This window comes from Dromiciops gliroides, chromosome 2, assembly GCF_019393635.1.
Source record: "Dromiciops gliroides isolate mDroGli1 chromosome 2, mDroGli1.pri, whole genome shotgun sequence".
Taxonomy (NCBI): domain Eukaryota; kingdom Metazoa; phylum Chordata; class Mammalia; order Microbiotheria; family Microbiotheriidae; genus Dromiciops; species Dromiciops gliroides.
The window spans coordinates 145,296,314-145,323,171 of record NC_057862.1 but is presented as its reverse complement, the minus strand read 5'-3'; the positions used below and the strand labels follow the sequence as shown (position 1 = coordinate 145,323,171).

Here is a 26,858-nt window from a genome sequence, read left to right as displayed (position 1 = left end):
GCAGGTGGCGTCACTCCAATCATTACAAGATTATCAAATGGGTGCCTTCTAGCACATAGAACAAAAGCACATCCTGGCTTAAGAAAAACCCAATACAAAAACAATCATCAAAAGATACCAGAGTTCAAATTTAAGGAAATGACCAAAATTGATTCCAGAGGCCTGATGGTGAAACATTTCCATTCTTTCAATAGAAAGGTCATAAACTGGGGTACAGAATGCCACATAATGATCAAATATGATTGAGGTGTCTATTTGTTTTGCTTAACTATCTTACAGGGAAGGATTCTATTTGGGGAGGGGGGATGGTATTGCAAAGTAACAGTAACAAAAGCATCGATGATTTTTTAAATTCAATTTTATTTTTATTTTCAGTTACAAATTGTCTCCATCTCCCATCCCTTCCCTTACTGAAGGCAAGAAATACAATACCCATTATACATGTGAAGTCATTCAAAACATCTTCCCACATTAGCCAAGTTCCTGGGGGTTGGGGGGGGCAAGGAAAAAGAGAAAAATATATTCTTCAATTAGCAGTCTGAATTCATCAGTTCTCTATCTGGAGATGGATAACATTTTTCATCATGAGTTCTGAAATTCTGGTGGATCATTGCATTTATCAGAGTTAATAAGTCTTTTGCATTTAATTATGTTTATGATATTACTATTACTATATATTTTGTTTCCCTGGTTCTACTCACTTCACTTTGCATCAGTTCATGTAAGTCTTCCTGGGTTTTTCTGAAACCATACCCTTCATCATTTCTTTTTTTTTAATTTAGAATTTTATTTTTCCCCCAATTACATGTAAAAACAATTTTAACATCCAGTTTTAAAACTTTGTGGTCAAATTCTCTTCCTCCCTCTCCCCCCCTTAAGAACACAAGCATTTTAATATATGTTATACATGTGTAGTCATGCAAAACATTTCCACCTAGTCAGATTGTGAAAGAAAACAGACAAAAAAAACTTGAGAAAAAGAAACTTAACAAAATATGCTTCAATCTGTATTCAGACACTGTCAGTTCTTGCTCTGGAGATGGAATGCATTTTTCATAAGTACCCTTCATCATTTCTTACAGCACAACAGTATTCCATCACATTAATATACTACTTGTTCAATCATTTTCCAGTTGATGAACATCCCCCTCAGTTTACAATTCATTGCCACCACAAAAAACTACTATAAATACTTTTGTACATATAGATCCTTTTCCTTTTTCTTTGATCTCCTAGGGATACAGACCTATAGTAATAGTACTTCTGGGTCAAAGGGCATGTAGTTTTATAGCTTTCTGGGCATAGTTCCAAATTAGCTGGACTAGTTCACAATTCTATCAAAGGTGCATTAGTGTACCTAGTTTTCCACATCCCTTCCATCATTTATCATTACCCTTTTCTATCACCTTAGCCAATCTGGGGAGTGTGAGGTGGTATCTCAGAGTTGCTTTAATTTGCATTTAATACCAATAAGATTTTAAAATCATTTTTATTAATTCAAAAAATATTGATTAAGAACTTGGGGGGGGCAGCTAGGTGGCACAGTGGATAAAGCAGCAGCCTTGGATTCAGGAATACCTGAGTTCAAATCTGGCCTCAGACACTTGACACTTACTAGCTGTGTGACCCTAGGCAAGTCACTTAACCCCCACTGCCCCACCAAAAAAAAAAAAAGAAAAAGAAAAAGAATTATACCCTCTCACACACAAATCCAATTAGATTAAGAACTTGTTATGTGCACAGCACTCTATCAGGCATAAGAAGAATTAAAAAGTTTACATACATAGCTTCTGCTCTCAAAGAGTTTATCTCCTAGCACCTCAGTTCCCAAATTATGCACTAGACAAATTTACAGGGGCTCTGTAGTTTTAAATTTTTGATGGAAAAAGTTAGTCAACAAATATTTATTAAGAGCTTACTATGTGCCAGGCACCAGCCTAACACTAGAAATACTAAAGGAATTTATAGTCTAATGAAAAAGTTTACACATAACAGAAAACTAAAAAAGTGGGGTGGGGACATGATAGAGAAGCCCAGAGAAGTATAACCTGATGAGAAACAGAGAGATGGCTGGCCTAACAACCTTTCTTAAACAGGTTTTGGAAGGCATCCTCCAGCCTCCCTCCAATCAGAGGGAGGGGGCCCAGGATGAGAGGATACTTCTAAGGTATTCCAGGTTCTAAGGTTCCAGGGTTGAAGTGAAGGATGAAGAGTTTTCTGGGACATGATGGAGAAATGCAATGATACAATACTCAACACTCAACATCTATTAGACGTCTCACAGGAAATTCTGTGGTAGTTCATAATAGCAATATTAAAGAGAACTACATTTCTTTTAATGACATCCTAATATGTATGAGATTTTTTTTTGCTTACTCGTACTTTTTTTTTTTGGTGGGCCAATGGAGGTTAAGTGACTTGCCCAGGGTCACACCTAGTAAGTGTCAAGTGTCTGAGCCCAGATTTGAACTCAGGTCCTCCTGAATCCAGGGCTGGTGCTTTATCCACTGCACTACATAGCTGCCCCACTTACTCGTACTTTTAACCGTGCAAATAATGTCTTGAATTTTCATTTGCAATATCATAGCTTTACAAAGCCGGGATTTGGATGGTTGCTATAATTTTTAAGAAGTGTGGGGACCAATTTTTAATTGGGGAGTGTTAGCTAAGCAGCTCACCGCAATATTGGGGCAAGGAAGGAGACCGGCAGCCTCCCTCAAAACAGAGCAGCATTTATTTTAACAAGAACGAACTTAAAAAAAAACAAAACACAAACAAGATCAGAAGGATCAAGGGAAAGGAAATAAATGGGGAAAGGGAAATTATACAACCAGAGAAAATACCGCTGCCCAGGAATCAGCTGAGAATACGCAGTAGAACCCCTGTCGCCTTCCGGCTTCTACCTAGAATGCCCAATTCTCCTCCCCCAATCCCAGAAAAACCCCACACAGCCCCAGCCAATGGGATGGCCACTCTGATAGTCACATGACTGCCCTCACTAGGCTTCCAATCATTATAATTTTGCCAGGCCCATGTAGGCATCTGCGAGTGGTGATGACATGAGGTGCCAGCGCCATGGCAACGGCTACAACCAGTGGGTGGAGCACTGTTCGGTTTGCGAAGCCCCAGGCCCGTGCGCCTTTAGGCATAAAAACCTCAAATAACAATTAATTCTTTACAAAAGCAAGTATCACAGTAAGACCAATGTGGTATAGGGCATGACGACAGTATCCATTCTGATTCCAAGGTCTGAGAAGTTGTACAGTGCTCATCAGTGCCCACATCCCATTAGTAAGTAATTGTGGTTATTTAAAGTGAAAAGAAAATATTATTTTTCTTACGATGTACGAATATTATTTTTTAAACATCTACTTAATTTTCAGGACATCAATATTTTTTAAAAGTGGTTTGGACATGATTACTTTTTGGAAGCATTAGGTATTTATTTTGACTTTGGAGTGCTGTGAAAAAATTAGTGAGCAAGTAAGGGTGCTGAGAACCAAGAGCATTTGGGAACTTCTGGTCCAGCAGGATGATAACAAAAAGAGATGTAATTATAATATATAATGTGACATGAAAGAGGCATTAGAGGAATACAAAACAAAGTGCAATATTACCTTAGAGGGAGGTCATTACCAACAGAGAGGGTCAGGGAGTGTTCCAAAGAGGAGATGATAGTCAAGCTGGACTTTGAAAACTGAACAGGAATTCCATATGCAAAGAGTTAGAGGGAAAACACACCAGGCATAAAAAAAAAAAAGTGAAGGCAAAGAGGCTGGAAGATGCTGGGTATGTTAAAGAGACAAGGAGTGGCCATAAGGTCTCATATTTAGGAATCAAAGGGAAACCTAAAGGTCATTTCAAAGCCCCTCATTTTACACATGTAGAAGCTGAAGGCCAAAGAAGTTGTGACTTTCCCAAGGTAATACAGGTACTACATGAAAGAACAAAAATTCAAATCCAGGACCTACAACTCCAAGCAACTCTCTTTCCCTTGCTCTACCTGAGCCCCAGACTCTTCATCTGTAAAATAAGATGGTTGAACTAAGTGGCCTCTGAGGTTCCTTCCAATACTAGAATCTAATGATCCCATGATGCTAAGACCAGTGAGGAGGCAGTAGTGGTCTAGGTGAACAGTAGTAAGGAATTATACTGAGGTGGTAGGTAGCATCATGACACCAAGTGGTATGAGCAAAAACACAGTCACTAATGCAAAGGATGGGCAGGGATGCTGGAAGGAACTAAGTCTCAGGAAGTTCCAAAAAAATGGAAGAGAGAAGAGAGGAAGTTTGTTGATTGTGAACCAAGCATTCCAGGGAGCACAGTGGAAGGAGTAGACAGATCTTAAGTAAGACACTGGGGAGAAGGTTTGAGATAGATGGAAATGATTGATGGAGCATATAGCTGATATTGGGCTTCAGCATCACTGGGATGATATGCCAAGTATTCACTTTTTTTTTTTTTTAAGTGAGGCAATTGGGGTTAAGTGAGTTGCCCAGGGTCACACAGCTAATAAGTATGAAGTGTCTGAGACTGGATTTGAACTCAGGTACTCCTGACTCCAGGGCCGGTGCTCTATCCACTGCGCCACCTAGCTGCCCCCCAAGTATTCACTTTGCATTTGCTGTTGAGCCTTGTTTCAACTCCTGAACAAGATGCCCCTCCCAGGTCAAGGTCATCCCTTATAATCTCACCACCACGCTGCTAACTCAAACCTGGATTGACATCATCTCCCTCAGTCTCCTTTCTTCTCTGATTGGAAAGCTGGAGGGGGGGAAGACCAAACTCCTCCCAAGACTTTCCTTTGTAGAGAGCAGAAACTAGACTATCAAGTGGTTCTACTTTGCATCTGCTGCTATGCCTGGTTTCAACTCCAGGGAAGAAGATCCCTACCCCCATTCTGATTCCCTCCCCCTCTTCTCCCTATCCCACCTTTCCGGCCTCTTTTTGTATGTAGTCTCCCCGCCCCCCCCATTAGATTGCAAAGTGCCTGAAACATACTAGGTACTTAATAAATGTTTAATGCATTAGACTGTATTGAGGAAACTAAAAAAGACAGTATGCCAGCCAATTTGGGAATGAATCTGGGTGGTCTCAGGGAGTAAGAAAAGGTCACTGAGGACGTCAAGTTATTAGAAGGTTCAAGGTCAAGGAAGCAATGCCCTATGAAGCCTATCTCACAGCAGATACCCTGAGGGTCTGGGAGGGCTGGAACTTGAAGAGGAGGTACCTCCTGAAGAGGCTGGGAGGCAATAGCTGCGGGTCTAGCAGGCTTCAGCAAGGCATGATTAGAGGACGGGGGTGGGGTGTGGAATTCCAGAAGCATCTAGGAGCCAAGAAGTGATGAGATAGGATTTCTACCAAAGATCAACATTCAACCCAACATGGAAAACTTAGAATGGGAAATCTCCTCCCAAAGAAAATTTAGTTTTCACAGAAAAATGTCTACTGTAATCACAGAGATGCCAAGACCTATTTAGACAGTTGAATTTACTTTTCCTATTCTAATAAGACTTACTAACATGCTACACTCTGATATCTCACTGTAATAAGGAAGTGAACCTGGGTCACTGAAGTTTATATTAGTGGAGCACAAACTTCTAACCCAGGGGTTCTGTTCATGAACTTGCTTGTTTTTAATTTTTTTTTTTTTTTGGCTGGGCAATGAGGGTTAAGTGACTTGACCAGGGTCACACAGCTAGTAAGTGTCAAGTGTCCAAGGCCGGATTTGAACTCAGGTACTCCTGAATCCAGGGCCAGTGTTTTATCCACTGCACCACTTAGCTGCACCCTGTTTTTAAATATTTGGATAATTGTATTTAAATATAATTGGTTTCCTTAGTAATCCTATGCATCTGAATTTATGTATTTAAAAACATCATTCTGAGAAGGTACCAGACTATCAAAGGAAAGGGTCCATCTCTCTCTCACACACACACAGGTTAAGCTCCTCTGATCTACAAGGTGCTATTAAAGTATTTGAATCCTGACTAGATAATGGAGTAGAAATATATCATCTAAGAGCAAGGAAATCTAAGTGCAGAGAATCTAATAACTTTAATGGATTTTCTCGACCACAGCAACTCATGAAATTGTCTTCTAAAATGTGAAAGGGTTATAATTTGCATTATAAATTCTAATAAGAAAATACTTTTATTTCTTCTACCTTTGGACAAGAAAGCTCTTACGGGTCAAGCAGAGCATTCAATAATTTACACAGCTACCAGAACATAAACACTTTTTCTATCCAGGTTTTCTTTAATCATCAGACTGTTTCCATATCACAGCCAAATCCCATTTGGATGACGGCTTCAAAGATCTCTAATGCATCACATACACTAATAGTGAAGATGGTAAGGGGGTGAGATATTTGTTTTGTTGCTTTAACCTCTCTGTGCTCTTGGCAACTCACTAAGATTAAAATGGAGAAAAGGACCTGACCTCAATTGTTAGAGGGAGTTTTGTCTTCTGGGAGTTCCCTTTAATCAGTAAAATTACAGGCCCAGTCCCTACCCCTGTGTTTTAAGAACTCTGCTTAAAACTGAAGAGACTATGCTTGAACTAAGAAGAAATAGTGCTCATTCAAATCAATTCACTTCATCACTCTGGGTCTCAGGCAGATGATCTAGATAACACAAGGGGCTAAGATTAGACAATCTAAGGTCTCTTCTAGATTCTGCATTCTGATTTTATAGAACAGAAATCTAAATGAAGTTTAATTTATTCAAATAGATTTCTCTTTAGGAGTCACTATCATCTCATATCTTAAAAAGGCATTTTAATTGGAAAGCCAGAGCAAACTAAATTCCATTATAATAGATTTTAAAAAACCTAAAAAAGTATAATCCAACTATGTGTCTAGCCTTGTGAATGATAAAAGAAAGCCCAAATTATTTAACTGTACTGAATTTTTGTTGTGCTGAATATGAATGCATGGGGCAAGGGCTTAGGAAACTTAATTATATGCAAATGTTCTTGGTAATGTTAGGATTCGATCTATATGTCTAATACTTCAGTGTCATTAATGTTCACTACTAGTAATATTTCCACCTGCAAAGTCCTTTTTTGCACATTTTTGTTTTGTTTTGTTTTGTTTGTACATACTTTTATATTTATGTATTTTGTAGTGTGTTTTTTCAAATTACTACTGGCAATGGCTACAAAATTTGCTTCCTACATCATCCTAATCCATGAGTTTTCTTTTTGTTTTGTCTTGCTTTGCTTTGCTTTGTTAAGAAAGAGACCAATCAGAGCCAAATCTATGATTTTAATAATATAGGGTACTCCCTTTACCAATACACCTTCTGTGTAACTTGTAATCTTAAAGTCTGGGTCATTAATCTTGGATCCACAGATTCCAAAAAGGCCCTGTGGACATATTTCACATATTTTCTTTTTTTTTTATTATTTTTTACTTTTTTTCTCAACAAACATTTATTTTATTTTCCATTTACATGTAAGGGTAGTTTTCAACATTCATTTTCATAAAATTTAGAGTTCCAAATTTTTCTCCTTCCCTCTCTCCCTCCCTTTCCTCCCCCCTCCACAAGATCACAATCAGGTTATATATGTACAATCCACAAGTGTTCTTTTTATCAGTTCTTTCTATAGCAGTGCATAGTATGCTTCCTCATTGGTTCCTTGGGATTGTCCTGGATCATTGTCCGGCTGAGAGTAGCTAAATCATTCACAATTACTCATTGAACAATACTGCTGTCACTATGCACAATGTCCTCTCAGCTCTGCTCACTTCACCATACATCGATGTTCATTAGTCTTTCAAGGTTTTTTGGGGATCATCCTGTTTGTCATTTCCTGTGGCACAAGTCCATTCCACTACAATCATATAACACAGCTTTTTCCATCATTCCTCAATTGATGGACATTCCCTTGGTTCTCAATTCTTAGCCTCCACCAAGAGTTGCTATAAATATTTTTTGTACCATTTTTTCCCCTTTTCTCTTTTTCATGATTACTATTAACTGTTTCCCTTCCATCCTATTCCCTTCCCCATGATATTTATTCTATTATCCATCTTCTTTCATCCTGTCACTCTTCAAAAGGAATTTGCTTCTGTCTGTCCCCTCCCCCACTCTGCCCTTCCTTCTTTTGCCCCTCTCTCTTTATCCCCTTCCCCTCCTATTTTCCTGAAGGGTTATAGAGATTACTCTACCCAATTGAGTGTGTACATTAGTCCCTCCTTGAGCCAATTCTAATGACATTGAGGTCTTTGAGCCAGAACTCACATATTTTCATATCACACTAAAGTTGTTGTAGATATCAAAATATCATTGCTACTTAAAAATTACTATAGTTACCAGACCTCCCACTAGATATGTTTTATCATAATAATCTTTTTACTTTGTTTTTTAGTCATGGCCAACTCTTTGTGACCCAATTTGGGGTTTTCTTGGCAAATATACTGGAATGGTTTGCCATTTCCTTCTCTGGTTCATTACAAGGAACTGAGACAAGCAGAGTTAATTGGCTTGTCCAGGGTCACACAGCTAATAAGTATCTGAGGCTAGATTTAAACTCATGAAGATGAGTCTTCCTGATTTCAAGTCCAGTGCTCTATCTACTACATCACCTAGCTACCCTAACTGTACTTCAATATAATTGGTTTCCTTTGTAATTCTTTGTAATTTACTTTATGCATTTAAAAAACATTCTGAGGAGTCTACAGAAAGCCAATGAGGTCTGTGCAACAAAATGGTCAAGAACCCCAGGCTCCAAGACTTGGCCTAGAGCATTGAGAGTTTCTATGACTTGCCCAGATCTTCCAGGCTTTGAAGCCAACTCTCCCTCCCCTCTGCCTCTCTTTGCTTTGCCCAAATACATTAACTTTATATATCTCAAGAAAACATACTAATGTAAAAGTTTCTAGGTAAGGTTAGTAGACTCCAATGGACTCAATGAGTCAGCAGTATGAGATGGTAACTCAGAAAGTTAACCCAATATAAAACTCAGAAAGTGGTTTGTTTATTCATTCATTCATTCATTTAGAATTTTCACAAAATTACATGTAAAAACAGATTTTCAGATAGATTTTTTTAAATTTTGGGTTCCAAATTCTCTTCCTCCCTCCCTCCCTCCCCTCCTTAAGAACTCAAGCAATTCAATATAAATTATACATGTGCAGTTATGCAAAACATTTCCACATTAGACCTAACAAAAAAATTATACTCCAATCTATATTCAGATAGCATCAGTTCTTTTTCAGTAGATGGACTATATTTTTCATAAATCCTTCCAATAGCATCCTGCTCATTATTTCTTACAGCATAGTGTTCCATCCTAATCTCATTCCCCAATTAATGGGTATCACCCCAATTTCAAATTCAACTTGTTAAAAATCTCTTTGAGGGTAGTAACCTAGTAGTGGTATTGCTAGGTTGAAGAGTATGCACGGTTTTATAGTCCTTTGACCATAGTTCCAAATTGCTCTACAGAATGTTTGAATCAGTAAAACTCAGAAAGTTAACCCAACATTAAAAGAAGCATGGTGGGGCAGCTAGGTGGTGCAGTGGATAGAGCACCGGCCCTGGATTCAGGAGTACCTGAGTTCAAATCCGACCTCAGACACTTAACACTTACTAGCTGTGTGACCCTGGGCAAGTCACTTAACCCCAATTGCCTCACTAAAAAAAAAAAAAAAAGAAGAAGCATGGTACATACACTGTCCTAGTGAAACCACATCCAGAATACCTTATGTAGAGTTCTGGTTTCCTCATTTTAGGAAAGGCTCTGACAAACTGGAAGACATCCAAAGAATAACAAAAATGACAAGTAGATTAGAGACCCATATAAATGAAGTAGAAGGGAAATTTACCTGGAGAAGTAAGGACTCAAAGAGGCTAAGATGTCTTTCTTCAACTATTTGAAGGGATATTATGTGAAAGAAGGAACAGTCTAGAAGAACTGTTGGAACCTGACTACAAACAACAGTTAGAAGATGTAGAGGTAAACCAAAAGATAGGCAGATAAGGAAGTAGACAATTCCACAGATAAAGAAAGATGGTAAATAACAGGAAAGTGACAGATGATAGAGATGGAGAGACAGAGATGCTAAGACTATAGAGAGATTAAAAATAGATAAAGGGGGGGGCAGCTAGGTGGCACAGTGGATAAAGCACCGGCCCTGGATTCAAGAGTACCTGAGTTCAAATCTGACCTCAGACACTTGAAACTTACTAGCAGTGTGACCCTGGGCAAGTCACTTAACCCCTACTGCCCCACAAAAAAAAAAAAAGATAAAGAGTAGGCAAGATGGATGGATGGATGGATGGATGGATGGATGGATGGATGGATGGATGGATGGATGGATGGAAAGACAGAATTTATTAAGTGCTTACTATGTGTTACATTCTGGGAATACAAATAAAAGCAAAGAAATCCCTGTTCTCACCATAAGGAAGAACTTCTCAACAATTAAACAGCATATAAACAGAGGATGGGGTACCTTGGAAAGTAGTCGATTTCCTACTGACTGTGAGGACATACTATGCAAGGGTTCCTGTTCATGCATAAAATAGGCTATATAATCTCTAGTCCCTATGAATTCTCACATTCTGTGACCTCTTGAGAATCCTTCCAGCTCTAAAATTTATACTTCTTTTGTTCAACCCTGACTCTTCCATAGTCCAAATTCTGACAATGGAGACCCAAGCTGAAAAATTTACTGAAGAATCAAACAGAACTTTGGGGTGGTGTTGTTTTTTTTTAACAGATTTTATCAGAACAAGCAGATACACAGAATTCTACGACGATTACTTAAGCAAGAGCTTCCACACACCTTTTGCCTGAAGAACCAATACCATCAAACCATTAACAAGCCTTACTTCTTATCCCACCCTAGACTTTGTGAGATATACCAATAAGGGATAAACACAAAGAAGACTTCTTCTCTGGATTCCCCATTTTTTCTTATTTATAACATAAACTTGTTAATCTACCACACTTCCATTTCCAAAAGGATTACTGTAAAGTGTTTAATAGGTTCTTTTTAATTTTTTTTTTTGCGGGGCAATGGGGGTTAAGTGACTTGCCTAGGGTCACACAGCTAGTAAGTGTCAAGTGTCTGAGGCCAGATTTGAACTCAGGTCCTCCTGAATCCAGGGCCAGTGCTTTATCTACTGTACCACCTAGCTGCCCATTAATAGGCTCTTTTTAACACTTGCTATAAACCTACCTCAAAAGGGCTTCAAGAGCTGGGAGGTCAAGGTGTACAAAGTGCTCTTACCAAGACATAGTTTCACGCCTTGGGCAATTACCAAATAGTAACAGCTGCAAAGTCACCAGTAAGAGATACCAAGAGATTTACCCTTTCCTAGAAACTTGCCAAAAACCTCACCTCACCTGTATAGCACTGTCAAATATCCTTCACTTTTGCTGTCACAAGGAATAAAATCCACTGTCAGCTTCCTACTACTCTTCAACTTGTTAGGCAGCTGGATGAGTACTTTATACTGCACACAAGTGTAACCAAAAGTCTAAATGATGTAAATACTAAAAATTCTTCAGGTAAAGAACTTTAAAAAAAAAAGTGATTGTCATTTTAACTCTAGCCATAAGCAAGACAGAATATGCTGGAAATAAGCCAGGGAATTAAATTCAATTTGTGAAGTGGTTTTTAGAAGGAAAACTTGAAAACCGTTCTATATGCCCTTAAAATGTGATTTTACATACTGTCGTTCCCTAACAGAAACAGGGAGGTGGAAAGAAATAGAGTGAACTGCTGTTGGATTGTCTGATGTGACAAGTCAAGCCTTGTATCGACAATGTGAGGAGATGACATCAGGCTTTTCCCCCAGAAGGGTCACAGTTCCCTGTTATCTCATCCTCACTCCACACTCCTTGCTTTTTCTCCCACACAATCATTTTTGGCAGCTTATTTCAAAAATCTCCATGGTTTCCTATAGTGCTGGTGGAGCCCGATAAGACATAAGTGATGTAGTAGAAAGGGTATTACATTAAGAGTGCGAAAGCTTGGGTTCTAGTCTTCACATCTGCTTGTCACTGGGTGAGTCTCTTAACCTCTCTGTCCCATTAATCATTGGGAAAATGAAGATTTGGGCTACAGAGTCCCTAAGGTCCTTTCCTAATGATCTCTGACCTTGGACCCTGGGCTTAAGAGAGAAAGAGGAACAGGCCAATTGGGGCATTTGAGAAACAAGTGGAAAAATTGATTTGATAGGAAAAAATCAAATAGGAGATCTCACGGCTCAGTTTGAAGACCATGATACTGTTCTAGTTAGAAGGGACCTGAAAGGTCATTTTGCAGATGAGGACAGTGAGGCCAAAAGATATAAAGTGACACTAGTTATTTTTTTTTTCATCTGAACCAGTGATTTTATCAGTGTAAGAGAAATCCCATTATGGAAAGTCCCATTATATATACGGAGGGTCAATCCATCTATAACTTATGAGTCCCAAATCTTTATGTCTAGCCACAACCTCCTGAATCACCAAGTGCCTGCTGGACATCCACTCAAAGTCCACCTCTCCAAAACTGACTCTGTCTTCCTCTCAAACCTACGATCCTCCTCCTAATGTCTTATTGCTGTACATGTTGCTTCCCCCTATAGAATATAAGCTTCTTAACAGTAGGAGAATCTTTATATTGTGATGATATCAAAATTAATAAGTGACTGACTGAGCGATGGTACCATCACCCCTCCTGGTTACCAAAACTCCGAACCTTAGAGTCAAGCTCATACTATTCCTCATCCCCCACATCCAAATCCAGTTGCCTAGTCCTACTGATTCTACATTCACACCCTCCTCTCCATTTTCACTGTCACCATCCTTGCTCAGGTCTTCTTCTCCTCAACTTTTGAAAGCTGTCTACTAATTGGTGTTCCTGCCTTCCTTCCCTTCTATGAAGCCACTGAACCAGTTCAATTCTTTTTTTTTTTTTTTTAAGTGAGGCAATTGGGGTTAAGTGACTTGCCCAGGGTCATACAGCTAGTAAGTATTAAGTGTCTGAGGCCGGATATGAACTCGGGTCCTCCAGGGCCGGTGCTCTATCCACTGAGCCACCTAGCTGTCCCTCCAGTTCAATTCTTAAACTAGATTAACTCTTGTATCCCTTCCTACCTTGTCCTAGCTCCCGTTACACCTTTCCAAAACCCAACTCTGCATCATTCCCATTATTTGCCTTCTTCACTCCTAGTCACACACTACTGAAAGGAGCTGAAGGAAGTTATGAAACTGTAGAATGGGTAGACTAGAAATTTCTATTATCTAATTTCAACCGGCCTTTTAAAATTCATAATCCATTCTCTATCACGCTCATGATGGCTGATCCAACTTTCTATTCTCTCCTTGAGCTCCCTATAATAACCCCTTCTTTCCACCCTCTCAACTAAGAACCTTGACTCATTCTTCACCTAAAACAACTGCACCTTCTTCTCACCTTCTCCTTGTATTATTTATACCCTTCTAACATTATCCCCCACCATCTCCTCCTAGTTCAGGGATAAAAAGAAAGAAATCGGTTTTTTTCCTTAACAAGGTATCCCACACACACATGCATCTTTGATCCTATCCCATGCTGTCTTCTCCAGCTGATTGCCCCTACTATATATCATTCCTGCTCCTCCAATCTTCAGTCCTTCCAGATCTACTAGTTCCTTCCCTAAGATTTAAAAACACACCCAAGTCACCTTACAAAACAAAACCCTCTCATTAGATTCTATCTCCACTATAGTCCAACATTTCTCCTTCCCTTCTCAGCTAAACCCCTTGAGAAATAAAGTCAGTGCCTCTACTTTATCTGCTTTCATTCTCTTCTAAACTCTACAATCTGCCTTCTGACCTCCTAATTCAATGCAAACTGCTTTCTCCCTGAAGTTACCAGTGATCTCTTAGTTACCAAAGCTAAGGGTCTTGTTATTTCATCGTCCTTCTTGACTTCTCTACAGCACTTGTAACTGATGACTACCATCTCTTCTCCTGGATATTTTCTCCTCTCTCGGTTTTCCCAACACTCTTCTTTCTTACTCATAATTGTCTGGTTACTCCTTCTCATTCTCCTTTGCTGGATCACACCCACAAACTGAAGGTCTTCCGCAAATCCCTGTCCTGGGACCCCTTCTCTTTTTTATTCTTGATACTCTCATTTGGTGATATAATCAACTCCATTTTGTTCAATTACAACCTCTATTCAGATATCTCCCAAGTATAAAGATAGATAAGATGGACAAATAGAGACACAGATAGATATGGAGTGGAGGCAGACAGAGGTTAAGTGACTTGGCCAGGGTTACACACCTAGTAAGATTCTTAAGTCAGATTTGAACCCAGGTATTCTTGAGTCCAAGTCCAATGCCTTATCCACTGTGCAACCTAGCAAACTTCCTCATCTACCATTTAGGCACGAGTTGGCACCCATCCTACTTCTAATTCATGCTACGCCCAAGCACCAAATATGACTTAATAGTTGTGCTTTATTTCATTTTGGATTCCTCTCCCCATGCATGTTTGCCCTATCCCAAGAATGCAGTCCTTCCTCATCTCACACTATTCAAATCTTCCTCTTCATTTAAAGCTTTATACAACATGAAGTCTTCTACTCAAAGTCATGACTCCATCCTCAGATTTCCTTAGAACAATTTGTCTGCGGACAGCTAGGTGGTACAGTGAATAAAGCACCAGCCCTGAATTCAGGAGGACCTGAGTTCAAATCCTGTCTCGGACACTTGATGCTTACTAGTTGTGTGACCCTGGGCAAGTCACTTAACCCCCAATGCCTCACAAAAAAAAAAAAAAGAACAATTTGCCAATTTCCATTGCCCCTGTCACATTCCACCTTGGATTATAAGTATCTGGATGTCCTATTCCCCTATTAGTAGCTGAGCTTTTGAGTTTAATGTGTTCTACTGAAATGAGCACTGGCTATGGAGTCAGACTGCATTGGTTCAGATCCCAGTTCTGCTACTTCCTATGTATGTAACCCTAAGCTCTGAGATCTCAGTTTTCTCTACTATAAAATGGGGGGGGGAGGTGTCTAGATGATGTTGGAGGTGACCTCCATCCCTAAAGCTCACTGATTTCATCACTGCACTGTTTTTGTTTGACTCTGTATGCACTATAAGCTGGTACAATGCCCTGAAAAGAGTGAGTGCCAATAAGTTTGTTGAGCTGAATTTACTCAGCGGCAAATCCCTTGACTTCTCTCTTTCCTCCTTTCTTCAATGGGAAGGACAACATTTGCACTATCTACCTCACAAGGGTGTTTCATTGAGAAGTGCTTAGTAAGTAAGCTGTAAAGTGAGCTATTATTATTACTCAAGAACAAAAGATTCTTTTTTAGATGCACATGCCAAACCAAGCCATCTCTACAAAAGAAGGAGCCCTGGCCAGCCAGGAGCATCTGACTCCCCAGGGAGAAGGCTCCTTTAAACAGGGCTTTGAGGCAGATAAGTAATAGGTTTTGAACCTGTAGGTAGCACTTCAAGGTAAATGAGAAAATTAAGCCTCTTATGTTGGCCTCAGTGTAAACTGTCAGACTCTATAATAATCTAGGCTTTCCCTGGCAGCCTTAACCTGCATGACCTCGGGCCACACTTTGGAAGGTATTCTCATTTAAATCAACATGTCAGAATATACATAGACACCAGTGTCAAGTAATTAAGTGGCATGTCCAGAAGTAGTGAAAACACCCAGGGGGGAAAGAGAGAGAGAAGATTTTAATTTAACACATCAGAGCTTAGTGGTCCTTTGTTCAGAATCCTTTGGGAAAAAGGATGGGAGAGGAAAAGATCCTTAGCATCACATTCTTCACTGGTGTGTAGATTTCAACACCATTCCTAATAGAGAGGCAAAAATCTTCCTACTGTTTTCTCCTGTGGACACAGGGATGGAGTATGGTTCATGATCTCTATCATTGAATGACATTCCACTACTAAACCTCAGAAATGTCAAATCCCCATTTCTGTACAAGGGTAACAGAGGATGCCCCCCGTCATATCTTATTCCTGAGAGAAAAAACAGCAAGGGCAAACATCAGAGAATAAGCCTACCAAGTCCTCCCCAGTAATCAACTGATCATCAAGTCATCCCTGATGCCAACTATGTGCTCAGGACTCTGTTAGACACTGTGAGCAAGATTTTAAAAAACAACAACATAGAATTATAGTATCCTTAGAGACCAATTCCTTTGTGGTACATGTGGGGAAAATGAGACCCAGAAAGGTGAAGCCACAGATGAGCCACTGCTGAATGCTTAGAGTATGGGGAGAGTGAAAGATAAGTTCTTCTAAAAAGAAGTGAAGTCGAGAATTTGGAAGTAAAACTAGAAACAGGGCTGTAGCTCAGATGCCATGCTGGAGTATGAGCTAACTAGACACTGAAGCAATTTAATAAACGCTCTTTGACAATGAGGAAGTGAAGCAATAAAGTTCAATCCGCATCTTGATGGCTGCCCTTCCTTATGGTACACCAATAAGACACACCTGCCAAGGCCAATTATAGATGAATATTGGAAGGAGAAAAAAAAGGAGACGGTGAAAGGAAGCCTGGATTTGGAGTCAAAGGACCTGAGTTCAAATACTGTCAGTCACTTATGACTTTGGGCAAGTTACTTAACCTCTCCACAACTGTAAAATGACCTCTCTGGGTCCCTTCCCCTCTGAATCTCTTGTTCTAAGATCTGGAAAAGAATTGATACTATCACATCTTCACCATTACTAACTTCGGTACAAATTGCTAATCCATAAATGATCTGACATAAGGTTTTTCTAGGAGTTACCCTCTACACTGATGGAAATTACTTTACCAAATATTCAATCAACATGTACAAGAAGAAAGAAAGAAGTTTCTAGAAAGAAGCTCACTAGAAGACCCCCTAAAGATGATCTTTGTAAAGAAAGAGGGTTCTAAAAATATCAGCCTTCTCTCCTGGCCTTTGACAAGCATCTCTGGGTGCTGCCAGCACATTATCTTCTAAGAATGAGGAAATGACAATCAAGTTTCATTCTTTGACTTTCTCTATATTGTGAATTTTCTGCTCAGTATATGATACATGCAGAACAGGTAGTATACACTCCCGAGATCTTAACTTTTTCTAAAACATTTCTGGCCACCGTTGTCCATTCCAGGAGGAATTAATATTTATTGATCACCTATCCATTTGATTTAGAAATAGAAAGAGGTATCATCTCTGGAAGCTAAAACTATGAAGGTTTTATTTCTACAGAAATATTTTGTCTAAATGGAGCTGGAACCTCAAGAAAGCAAATAGCAAGAACACTCACTTCTTAGACCATCTACATAGCCAAAACACCAAGAATCTGGTGTTGAAATTAAACTGACTGAGGGGCAGCTAGGTGGCACCGGCCCTGGAGTCAGGAGTACCTGAGTTCAAATCCAGCCTCAGACACTTAACACTTACTAGCTGTGTGACCCTGGGCAAGTCACTTAACTCCAACTGCCTTACTTTAAAAAAAAAAAAAAGGAAATTAAACTGTTAAGAAGAAAACAAAATCATAGAAAATCATAAAATCCACTGGGCAATGAATGATAAATGAACCAAGATCTAAGTCATGAATCTGAAAAACCCATAAATAAAGATTCTCACAACCAAAGCATGAGCTTTAAGGTCCCTAACAGCTCAAAGAGTCAATGATTCTACTCTTTATTGAGTATGGTCTGTCCTTTCTTATCCAACTAGTACTAAGTCAAAAGGCCAATGGTTATTTTAAATGAATTAAACTACATTGATATAGAAGATATATACCTTAAATTTCTCTCTTTAGTCAAGTTTTGTTATTTGTTTGTTTATAAAGAATTTTGAAACTTTTTGAAGCCTTTTGAAACTTTGTGTGTGATTTTTTTTTTAGTGGAAAAGTTACTCATGGATCTCAGATTCCTTAACCATGTTTTATTTTTAGGCAAAACATTTGGTTATAGCCTCTATTTAATCTAATTATTTTAAATGATTTGAATTGGTTTGTGTTTTGACTAGTTTTCATTAGTTCCCTTATTAGATATTAATAGGGTTAGAAAGTTCTAGAGGAAAAGTACCATAATTAAAAAGGCACCAGCTGCTTAAATTGGACTAATTCTGACTATGTTTACTACAGCTTCTGTCTGTCTTGAAAATTGTTATGCCCAATAAAAAATTAGCTTGAAAAACTTCACTGCTTTTTTCTTTTCTTCCTCAAAGGGACAAACACCCAGTTTTTCCAAAAATATGCTGCAAGGCTTCTGGAAAGAATATCACAGATCACAAATTCCTATATTATTTCCTAATATTCTTGACAAAGGGAAAAAACAAACCATTGGGATGTCTTGAGTTTCATAATATGCAAAGAACAGTTTTCAAATGTTTTAAGGCTACAGGACCCTGGTCAAGTTGTTATTTATACTGTATAACAAATATGTAAGGTTAATGAAAAAAAAAATTAGTACATTTGACAGCCAAATCTGCATGCTAAAAAGCATCAAGACAAAGGAACTATTTAAGTAGTAAGATTAAGAGAATGACAATTATGCTTCTGAGGTGAGGAAAGCTAGGTCCTACCTCTGATGCCAGATGTGTGGCCAGTGGCAAGTCACTTGTCCTTTCTGGGCCTCAGTTTCCTCATCTGTAATAGGAGGGTAACAATCCCTATAACACACACCTCTAAGGGCTGTTAAGCAAAATGCAAATCTTAAAGCACTATATAGCTACCAATTATTATTATGATAAAATTTTCTTTTCTTTTAATTTTGCTCCTAATCCTGGTAAGAAAAAAAAAAGATTTGAACAAAATTTACACCTGTAGGGGCAAATGTTATACTGTTTGTTTTCTAGCATAGTTTCTAGTAATAGCCTGAAGATGAACGTGTAATTTGTAGACAGAGAAAAGAACAAGATTTAAGGGGAAAATGCTCAGAAATTTGAAATACGTAGGGGAAAAGAAAATTCCCAACGCACAAAAAATAATTTCCCCCAAAAGACAACTCTATTTTCAAAATACCCCCATGAAATAAAAGGGGTGGGGTTAGGAGAGAGGAGAAATTAGCATTCAGGCAAGCAATTGCCTTCGTTTCCCTCCCATAGCCCCCATGGTTTCAAACATATGCCTCTTATAGGAAGTAAGATCACCAGTCCTTCTCAAAGATTAGATTATTTTGTAAATTCAATGGTTAGTTTAGCTGGCAACGGATTAAATAAACTTAACTTTCTATACCTAATTAACTCCAATTTAGGCAGTTTAAACCTTATACAGCACAACTCCAAAAGGGAGTTTATCTTTCTCAGGCTTGATGAAGTCTGCCAGTTTATGTAAAGAAGACCCCAAAGTGCACATACAAAACTGCAATACTATAGCGGCATTTCAACATGAGGCAAAATAGAAAGTCTGGCACATTCTTGCATACAAACACAACAAAGAGATTGTGTTGTTCCCACAGTCCCTGGGAATTTACCTCTTTGTCCTCCCTCCACAGACAAGAAGGACAAGATTTACTTAAAAACCAAAATTATCTCCTTCCCTCCCCTCGGAAAAAAATAAATTCCCAATCTTTCCAGTGACAAAAAGGAGAATATGCAGTACTACTACATTATTGAAAAGGATGCAATTCAGCTGGTCACCGTATTTGGGGAACCCAGTCTTCCTAGGATGGTTTATGAGCAGCAGTTCTTTCTGTAATGCTTAATTTCATAACCTTGTGAGGTTACTGGTGCAAGACTTAACATCTCTATTCTACGGAGGAGGAAACTGAGGTTCTAAGCATGTGAAATGACTATCCAGCCTCTGTTGTCAGTGATCACTCTTCCTGGCTAAGTGCAGCTCTTTTTATTCCCAAATGCTGCCGCTCGAGAAATCATCTCCTGTGGGAAAAACGTAACAATCTTCCTTCGGAGTTAACCTCTGCACCCACTTTTTTCCACTACCAAAAGAAAATCTGTTTCCTTAACTATGTCAACTTCCTCCATGACCAGGTCAGCACCTCCGTTCACTCACGTACACTTCCACGAATAACCAGCTTCGTTTTGACCATAAGGCCTTCCCTGGCAAACTCTCATTTTTCCCATGAAAAATGACACCGACGCTCGATCTCCTCGTCCTCCTCTCTCCCCATTTGTCACGGGGGACACCCAAGTTTTCCCGAAGCTTCACCTGGCTGCCAAACCTTCACCTAGCGAAGCCCCAGCTTCTGGCCCCGCCCCCTTTGTGCGCCTCAGGGAGCCGAATGGCAAGTCCAGGGAGTTGCCCCCGCGGGGTTGGAGAGGGCTGGGGTTGGCTGTGCCCGCGCTGGGCAGCTCGGAAGGCGGCTGGAAGCGCGTCAGGGACGCAGTTCTGAGGAAGGCACGGGGGATGGACTGCCCAAGAACAGCTCCCCCTTCCCCCGCCTTTCTGCTCCTCCACCCCCAAACCCCAGCCACGCTCCGGAGCAGCCTCGCGGAACCCAGGAGCTCCCGGCAGCCAGGACTCCCCACTTCTTTGCTCTCTCCGAATAGGGGTCACTGCTCCGCAGGGCAGCGAGAGCTTCCAGGGCGCTCAGCTTTAGGCAGCGCCGGAAAAGATCGGGAACCAGATTTCTTTCCCCACTACCCCCCCCCCACCCTTTCGACATGCTGTATAAAGCACCCACCTCTGCTCCCCGCATCCCCAAGCGCAGGGCTGGGGTACCCCGACAGCCGCGTACCAGCAGCTAGCCTCAGGGCTGGATGGGCGTGTTCCCCTCCTCCCCGAGCTGGTGGTACCTCCGGATTTCAGTGGGGAGGGGGAGAGGGAAGGACACAGTGGGGCGGGGCGGGTATCCAGCAACTGGACCCGGCTGCTTCCCTCCTACCCTCCCCCTTCCCTCCGGCCGGTCCGGGGTCCTGTCCGGAGCACCAACGGGTCGCTGGCCGGGGGTCACGTCTCCGGCTCAAGCCTGCCTTTGCAACGTGCGGCAGCCCGCGTCGCCCCCAGCTCGATAGCCCTTGCAGGGACACTCGTTCCGTTCCCCGCGCCCTGTCCTCCTCTCCCACCTCCACACATACAAAGTTTCCCAGTGAATACAGCTCGCTCCCTCCCCCGCGTGTAACGAAAGCCGGGCTGAAGATGCAGGGCTGCTAACGAGCTCCAGAAACTGTTCTCCATACATACACACACACACACACACACACACACACACACACACACACACACACACACGCACGCACGCTCCCCCCCCCAACTCCCCACCACCAAAACCCCCTGAAAATATGGCGCCCTCGAATGTCTTTACTCAATTTTATCAAGGGTCCCAAAATGCGTGCGTTTAATCCCCCTAGTTCCCACAGAACGCGGGGCGCGAAATTTCAGCTCAGAGGAGAAATAGGCTCTCCCTCATAAAGCCTCTCAGTTTAAACCGAAGGCAAATTGAGCAAATGACACTCAATCCACGTCCTTTCCCTGGATCTAAACGCCTGGGCTTTGCCCAGTTCCTTTAGCAGCAAGAAATTTTAGTGACGAAATTAACAAAGTAAAAGGGCGAATGAGAAAGAGGCGATTAACCTGCCCTTAAGATTTCCAGCCCTGAATCCAAAGAAAGGTCGGTGAGATTATGACGGATATATTCCGTATCCGATGCGGCTGCTTGCTACTTGTTTGCAAAGTAGCGCTTGGAGTGGGGATGGGTTGTGCTGGAATGAAGCTGATCAACCAGCCAGTCTAACTCTTTTTGGCTTCAGGCGGCGGCAGCATGAGTCGCTGGAAACTGGGAACCCAAGGGGGTCACTCTTGCCAGTGGGGCTGGTTTTAAAACCCAATCACCGGAAACCTACCCAGGAACAGAGAAGGAGATCCTCCTCTGCAAGCAGCTAGGAGCCCGCTCCTAAGTCCCGGCTTTAAAGGGATCTGCAACTGCAAATCTTGGATTCTAGGTTGAGTGCAATGAAACATGCATATGCAAAAGACAGGTGCATTATTTTTTTTATTTTTTAAATCCTTTTTATTTCGGGGGGGGGAGCTCTCCCAGAATAGGGAGTCTAGGTAGCTTTGCATTTTATTTCTGCACTGGCATCACTCACAAGATGGGGAGAGGGTGGGGAAGAGAGAGAGAAAGAAAAACATCCAGATTTTTCTTCTTTGCAAGGGGAGGGAGCGGGGGAAAGACACGAGAAATTTCATGCAACGTGCATGCATCTGGAGGAAGAGGAAAACCCGAATGACCCGTGTGCCTTACCGGGGGATGCGCTTAGTGTTTCATTGCAGAGCGCCTGCCTGTGTGTGTGCAGTTGGCGTGCCCCCCGGTGCGCCCGCAGTCCGCTCTGCTCCTGCAGCCGCCGCCGCCGCTGCTGCTGCTTGCTGCTGCTCCCGCCGCCGCCGCCGCCTCCGCTGGCTCCAAGCACCGAACAACAGCCGAGAGGGAAAGAGAGCGCGAGCGCGAGCGCGAGGAGAGGAGAGGAGAGGAGAGGAGAGGAGCGCGAGCCCGGAGCCCCCAGCACCGGGAGAGCAGGAAGCGCGTCATCACTCTGGGACGGCTCGGCCTTTTTTTTTCCCCCTTCTCCATCCCAAACTGCGCCGTGTTCCCCCACCCCGCGGCTCGGCTAGGGGCTCAGCTCAACGCTGTCCCCAAGGCCCGGAACCCTCCGCTCGTCCTAGCCCTCGCCCTCGCTCTCACTGCGACCGCAGCCGAGACGGGGACTCGGCTAAGCGAGGTGAGGCGGGGGAAGGAGCTGTCCTCGCCGCGGCCACGCTGACCTCCCCACCTCGCGGAGCGGACAGCCTCCCCCCCCCCAATCCCCAGTACGCGGGGGCCGGGGAAGGGGCTGTGTCCGGGCTCGTTTATTCTATTAAATTCTATTTATTCAGTCCGGTGTTATTTATTCTATTAAGCTTGATTAAAGCGATGGGGAAGGGGGCGGAGGACAGTTTAGAGAGGGAACTTATCCCTGCGGGAGAGGGACCCGTCAGCTCCTGCACGTGGACGGCCGGCCGAGATCAGAAATGCGTGACCAGTTGCAGATGTTCGGCCCTCCCCAGAAGTAACCAGCCGGAGCTCGTCGGAACTCTTTTTCAGCTTGCTAGACTTGCAGCCTTGGAAGACCAGGGTTCAAGTTTGTCTTCAAGCACTTGGTAGCTGTGTGACCCCCTGGGCAAGTGCTTGAAACCTCTCTGTCTCAGTTTTCTTATCTATAAAATGGGGGATAATAACTCCTACCTCCAAAGGGTTGTTGGGAGGATCAGATGAGATGATATTTGTAAAGGGCTACCTAAGTGTTATTACAGAAAACTGTTGCGTTGGTGGGAAATCAGTCAAACATTTATTAGGGGCCCACTATGTAGCAGGTACAGCGTTAAGTTCTGGGGATGGATACAAAGAAAGACAAAGGACACAGTCCCTGCCCTCAAGGGGCTCACAAACTAACAGTGGAGACATGCAAAAAACTGTACAAATAAGCTATACTCAAGGTAAAGAGGAAATAATCAACAGAGGGAAGGCACTAGGATTGAAAGAGATTGAGAAAGACTTCCTATAGAAGATAGAATTAGCTGGAACTGAAGGAAGCTGAGAGGTGGAGATGAGTTGGGAAAGGATTCTAGGCATGGAGGAAGCCAGGGAAAATATTCTAGTCCAAACTATGGAGTGTCATGTTCAAGGAACCTCAAGGAGGCCAATATCACTGGATCGAAGAATAGAGGCACATGTAAAATGTAAGAAGACTTGAAAGGTAATCGGGGCTAGGTTATGAAAGGCTTTGAATGCCATTCAGGGTGTTATATTTGTTCCTGGAATTGATAGGAAGCCACAGGGGTATATAAGGGGAGGGGCAGGGGAAGGGAGTGCTTGTATTCAAACCTGCCCTTGTGGAAGAAAGAAAAAATTAAGCAGGGAGAGGTTAAGTGATTTGCCCAGAGTGTGAAAGTTTGAGATAGAATTTGAACTCAAGATTCTCTGACTCCAGGTTTAGTATTCTATTCATTGCATCATCTAGATGCCAGGAAACAGCTTTGTAGAAAAGGCTTAGAAGGGATGGGGGTGGGGGTGGGGCTCTCTTTTTTTCCCCTCCTCCCTCTAAGAGGGTGAGAGAAACAGATATTATAGATTTTTAAAAGTGTTTTCTCTTCAGCACATCCAATAATAACTACTATTGATAAAGGACTTTAAGGTGTTCAAAGTACTTCACAGATGCTCACTTGAGAAAGTCACAGACTTTCCCTTGAAAGGCTGTGTGAGATTTAAAATTGGATATTAGATCATAAATCTCCCCTACTTAACCCTTCCCTTAATTCATCTCCCAGACTAGTAAATGGAAGAAGCTTCTGGTTTTCTAGATAGAGCCTTTATTGTATATAAGGTGTTGTTGATTAGAAGGATAGGAAAACAGAAATACAGTACAAATCGTCTTAAATCTAGGCTTAGTCTATATTCCTTATAAAAACTCACCAAACCGATTTAGGCCACCTTTGGAGTGAGTCAGACCGTCTGTGCCGCGCCGCCCGGAGTCCCGCCAAGCCGGCAAAAAAAGGCTACTCCCGTTCTCTCCACCCCGGAAGTCAAAAAACCCGGCAGGCAGTCTGACATGCGCAGCAGGCGGACTGTACTCGGCAGGCAGTCTGACATGCGCAGCAGGCGGACTGTTCATCTCCTCCCCAAAAGGGTGGTCCTTGAAAAACTGGCGTCTTTCAGTTATCCTAACCGACTGTTAAAAACTTTCATATTTTACCACATTTCCCCCCTTTGCTTCCTCAAGAAATGGAATGTTTCCTTGATGGAACAGTAAAAAGAATATAATAACTTCTGCTGACTAATAATATGCGGACAACAATACAGAAAAGGAAGAGAGGAAAGTTTTGTCCAGAGGGGCGATTTTTTTTTCTTTCCTCATGAACCGACGCTTTGACATTAGTCTTGCAAAGGGAGAGCCTCTGCAGAGAGTACATGTTACAGATAGTATATAACAGAAAGGAGATAGTAAAAGCTAATAAAGCAAAACAGTTCATATAAAGTCTCTGAGTTCTCTTGTCTTCTTGAAGTGGTAAGATATCATCAGGAGGAAACTGGATTCTGGTCTGGAAAACTGGATTCTGGACTCTGGTCTGGATTCTGGATTCTGGACTCTGGTCTGGAAAGCTGGATTTCTTCTTTAACTGTTTGAATTGCTGTATTTTTTTTTTTTTTTTTACTAAACCTTAGCATAGCATTTTGCAATCAGTAACACTTTTTACCACCATGTGTCTGGATCAAAGTCAAATTTAGTATGTGTTCATGACACCTGAAAATGTTATGGAAAGGTTATCATACCATATCTCATGGTTCCGAGACAGCCAGTGATTGTGCTAGGCCACAGGTGAATTCAACTGAGTGAGATAAAAAGATAAGTAAGTTCAGTTAAATTAGGTTAAATTAGGAGGGAGAGAGGATGAATACTGGACTGTGCCTAGTAATTGTGCTCTACATAGTCACCATCATAAGCAAACCATGGACTTATGTATACCTGTCTCTCCTTTTGTTGCACATATATTCTCTCCAGGGCCTGCATCAGAGTTCACAGCAAGTTAGTCTCTGAAATGATAAGTTTCCATATTTCTGAAATCTCATTAATTTCACCAAAGACAATATGATGGTAAAAATGTGTGCTATGCTGCATAACTGAGAATATATTAGTGATATATACAATAATTCCAAACCATACCCAGAGTATAATGACATATAAATAATAAACGAATGTAAATAGCTGATTATATTAGACATTGTTACATAATCTTCTTTTAGACATTATTACATAATCTTCTTTTAGCAATTAGACCACATCATCTTATACATGAATTCTCTAGTATAACAGTAGCAGATACTTAAAGTGGTGATTAATTCATCAAAAAGAAATAAGACTTCAATAAGCAAGATTCAATATTCAATAGCATATACTTAAAATGCCTTTGAAAAGTCACTTAGTTTACAAAATCGGGTTTTTAAAGAAAAGCAAAAGAAACAAAAGTAAAAAAAAAAAAAAAAAGCAAAACCAAAAACCAAAAATAAAAGGCAAAAGATTCGCTAAGCACCCTTTTGTGCTCTTAAAGAATTAAAAGGTGTGGTGAATTCCAGGTCTTTTCAGTGCCTTTCAAAAGTCAAAACAAAACAAAAAGCAAAAAGGATAAAAAAAAAAAAATAGGTATAGGGTAGGGAAAAGGGTGGGAGAAATTGAGGTGGGCCAGAAAACTAGGCCATGTGCTTCAGTGCTTTTGCCTGTGGAAGGAAATGCTTGTTAAATTTTAAGGTATTTAAGCTGCTAGAGTTTGGGGTATGCCACATTGTTTTAACTGGTTCCCCAATTCTCTGCATGCCAAAGTGGCAGGGGTTTCTGAATTGTCATTGATCTTCCTAATGCTGTCATAATGTTCTTTATGGTAGAAAATGTGGAGTTCTCTAGCATCAGTTTTGTCTGTGCCACTGATTTTCAATAAAGGCTGATTTAATTGATGAACCACAACATTCAGCTGATGCTGCTTAGCAAATGCTACAATTGTATCATTTCCTCCCCACTTTCCAAATTTCTTTAATTCATCAACATATTCTTCAAAAGGGGAGTCATTTACTATAAAAGACTCAAACTCTTGTCTATGGTTAATCATATAAGAAGCAGCTTCTTGTCTGTGTCTGAGATGATTTCTACAGTGACCTTCTAGCTGGTCTGCTAAAGCCCTAAAAAGGCAATTTCCGTCTCCTGATACTTTACGAAGACTGAGTCCCAAAGCATTTAACTGATCAGTGGGATTATTAAATGGGAACTGCCTTTTTCCTCTGAACTCTCTTTGCTCTTTAACAGTTGCTATCTTTAGGGTTTTTACCTCTTTAGCGTCTACCTCAGGTCTATCTGAAATCTCTTCACCTATGAATGGTGCAGGCTTTATATGAGAGCAATGAATCCATGAGTCTTTTTCACCAATTTTAAT

The 26,858-nt window shown here is 41.2% G+C and overlaps 1 protein-coding gene across 3 annotated transcripts in view; it reads right to left on the bottom strand.

The window, feature by feature from the left end:
- Positions 1–22,405, bottom strand: part of TLN2 (talin 2) — a 604,144-nt gene extending 581,739 nt beyond the window's left edge. For 2 of the 3 annotated variants that reach the window (XM_043982393.1, XM_043982391.1), the window contains exon 1: positions 22,147–22,405. The gene's annotated coding sequence lies outside the window, so the exon portion shown is untranslated. Of the gene's footprint in view, positions 1–20,586; positions 20,643–22,146 lie in introns of those variants that run through there. The other variant, XM_043982392.1, reaches the window with a different exon arrangement.
- Positions 22,406–26,858: the final 4,453 nt, after the last annotated feature.